We start from the raw sequence: 3,577 nt of genomic DNA, 5'->3' as shown, positions 1-3,577 counted from the left end.
CGTCCATGATCGGATATGCTTCTTTTATGCGATGCACGTAGAAACGTGCAGAAGACCAAAAATTATGTACCCATTTTGCAGAAATACATTGCGTTTTTCAGAACGCCTTCAATTTAAAACAATTTTTTGATGTATGATGATGATGTTTCATTTCAAACAGAAACATATATTGATGGCAAACTAGATAAAGCTGACAGTTTTGTACAAAACAGCAATAAGGCTTTCAAAAAGTGGTACACTAAAATGATTGGCGATGATAATGAACCCAGAATAACATAGTTACACATTTTCCTGTGTGGTTTTGTTGGTGGAGTAGCATTGGGGATAGCTACTAGCTAATCTCAAAAATAAATAATCTCTTTCAAAAATATTTTCTATCCAATCTTCGATCCTTAAGGGGTCAATAACACATGTAAACTTCAGTATCTATGTGGGATTTTACTTTATCCCGGTTTATTTATTTCAATATTATTAAAGGATGTGATTTCCTTATTTAGTCTTATATTATTAACAATGTTTCTTTAAGTTTCTTTCGTGTTAAGAATACATATGTATTTTTTATATTATTTAAATGGCCTAGTGATAATTTGGGTGCGCGATGTGATCGAGGCGAGAGTACGATTGCGAGTGCTTTTTGAATCAACGCTTCTCTTTATTTGCCAATGAGTGAGTCAACCAGATAGATACGGCCGCTGCGTGTCGTTCTGTCTCGCTCACTAGCTACTGCCCGATTGCCATGATTATGCCCGCCTGAGTCTTCATTTCCTACAATCCGCTGTCCTGACAAGTCATTCGACCCGAATGATCCTAGCCAAGGCTTCATGAACTCATCCACTGTTGAGGTCTTACAAGGTCTTTCACCATTGCCAACTTTCTCAACGTCGTATCGACCGTGCCTATTCACCTTCGTGACTTTATATGGTCCTTAGTATTTACTTCTCAGCTTTAGACCCGTCCCATACGGCATACGTTTAATCGCCACTAACTCGTTTAAATTGTATTTTCTTACCCATCTCCTGTTTTTGTCAAACGTCCTTTTCATTTCCTGCTGTATTTCATTAATATTCTTTCGAGCCTCTGGTCTAATCTCATCACGACCACAGTCTAATTCTTCTATTAACGAATCGGTTATCAGCTTTTATATTTCGGGATCATCAGGACTACGCATCTTAATTCCTGTAACAATCTAAAATCTCAATCCTAACACATATACGCGCCACTTTATTAATGATCCAATAACTGCTAAAACCTCAAGTTCATATGAATTATACTTCTCTTCGCAAGGTTTAGTTTTCCGACTCATATATTGTACCGGATGAAATAAACCATCTTCTGAATCTTTCTGTAAAAGCGCAGCTCCGAAACCGTGTTTAGAGGCATCAGTGTGAATCTCAGTCTCTAGCTTAGGATTGTATAACTTTAAAACGGGACCTTTGATCAATGCTAACTTCAAGTGCTGAAACGCCACCATTTGCAATTCTTTAAACTCAAACTTGTTGTCTTTTCGCAAAATGTCCGTCTCGGGCTTAGCTGTTACTGCATATCCCTAGATAAATCTACGGAAATACGATGTTACTCCTAAAAATCGTTGAACTGACTTCTTATCATGTGGGATCGGGAATCTTAAAACGGCATCAGTCTTCTCCTTACTTGGCTTAATACTTCCATTTTCAACTATATAGCCCAAAAAATTTACTTTACTCTGCAGTATCTGACATTTTTCCCAGTTTATTCTCAACCCGCAGCTATCTTCAACACTCTTTTAAGTTTAATTAGACCATCATTCACGCTAACACTTGGTATAATTATATCGTCCATATACACCACTGCATCTCCATTCTTCACTGATTCTCTCATTACTGCCATTATAAATCTTGTAAAAACTGCTGGAGAGTTGGAAATTCCGAATGGTACATATAGGAATTCATACTGACCATTCTGAGTTACGAATGATGTGTACTTCTGAGATTTTTCCTCAACAGGAACATGGAAAAACCCGTTTGTTAGATCTAGAGTAGTATAAACTAACGCACTTTGAAGTTTTTCTAATACGGTATCCATCTGTGGCATAGGAAAATTATCTCGGACCACTTTCTCATTTAGCTTTCACAAACGCTTTTTCCCATTCTTCTTTGTTACAAGTACAACAGGCGAAGCATATTCGGAAAAACTTGGCCTTAATATCTTCTCTTCCAACCATTCTTATACTGTACTATCAACAATTTTCTGATCAGACTCTGCTAGACGCCTTGGATGCTGATAACTGGCAACTCATCCGTTAGTACAATCTTCATTTCTATAGGAGTGTTTGTATTTCTAATAGGTTTGTAACTTTTAATCAACTTCTTGACTTCACTAGCGATTTCTGTACTGATATGTGCACTGTGCATACACATACTTTCAAATTTCTTAAACAACTCAGCACAAGATTTATTCGCGTTACACAGTGATTCTTTTCTCTTGATCCTCACAAACTTTGTACCTTTCTTTGTAACAACCAAATTGACGTGATCTAATATGGTTCTACCCGAAATTGCCTCATATGCCATGTCTGCATCAAGAACGATATGAAACTCGACTTCCATCTCAATGCCACTTTTGACACTTATGCTAAAACTACCAAAGGTCATCACATGACTTCCACCAATACCTGTAAGGCTCTTTGAATATCCTGTTAATGATTTAATTCCAAGTTCGACAAACACGCTTTTACGTATGTGACTCAAATTTACTCCTGTATCAACTCCAAATCCGAATCAGTAAATTTACCTGAAGCTTTTACTAATTTATCATCTACAACATTGGTACTTTCAACTTTGGTGGTATCTTTTCCCTTACATTCAAATGAGCGATGGCCTGTTTTGCCACATTTAAAACAAGTAAACGTTTTCTTGTTACAGTCTCTCATCATGTGTAAAGGATCACCACACTTAAAACATTTGCGATCACCATTTGTTATCGAACTTTTCTCTCTATTATCTCTACCTTGCTTGTGAAAAGATGACTCCAATGTTGTTTTCTTTGACGACTTCCAAGGATCATAGGATTTTCTGTAAGTCTCTATTTGAACTTTCAACGCATCCACTGTTCTGGCTTGATACAATAATGCCTTATTTGCCCTCATGTCTGGTATACCTTCTACGAAATGCTCGATTAAACTTTCGTCATCCAAATCGATCGGCTTTGCGATTTCCATTAACGAATACAAAAACTCATACAAATTCTCACCTCTCTTCAACTGTCGATTGCTTAAACCTTTACTCTGAATTCGCTTTTCAAAGCTACTTTCAGGGACTCCCAACTACAAATATCTCTCTTACTACGTATAAACGACAATGCAGCTCCCTTTAACAATTGTTTTGCATACACAAAAAGCTGTAACTGACTCCACTGTACGGTTAAAGCGCATTCTTCTAGCTCTTTAGTCCATTGTACAACATCAATCGAACCTAAACCGCAAAACTCGGAAACGCTTGCCTCCACATCTTTTAGTGTGAACCATGACCTATGCCCATCTGTGTTCGGGACTTCTCGAATTGTTCTAGCCGAGGCGAAATCTGCCTCCTGCCCGTCATTC

This window comes from Drosophila willistoni, assembly GCF_018902025.1.
Source record: "Drosophila willistoni isolate 14030-0811.24 chromosome 2L unlocalized genomic scaffold, UCI_dwil_1.1 Seg168, whole genome shotgun sequence".
NCBI lineage: Eukaryota > Metazoa > Arthropoda > Insecta > Diptera > Drosophilidae > Drosophila > Drosophila willistoni.
Note: the sequence above shows the minus strand (reverse complement) of the source record.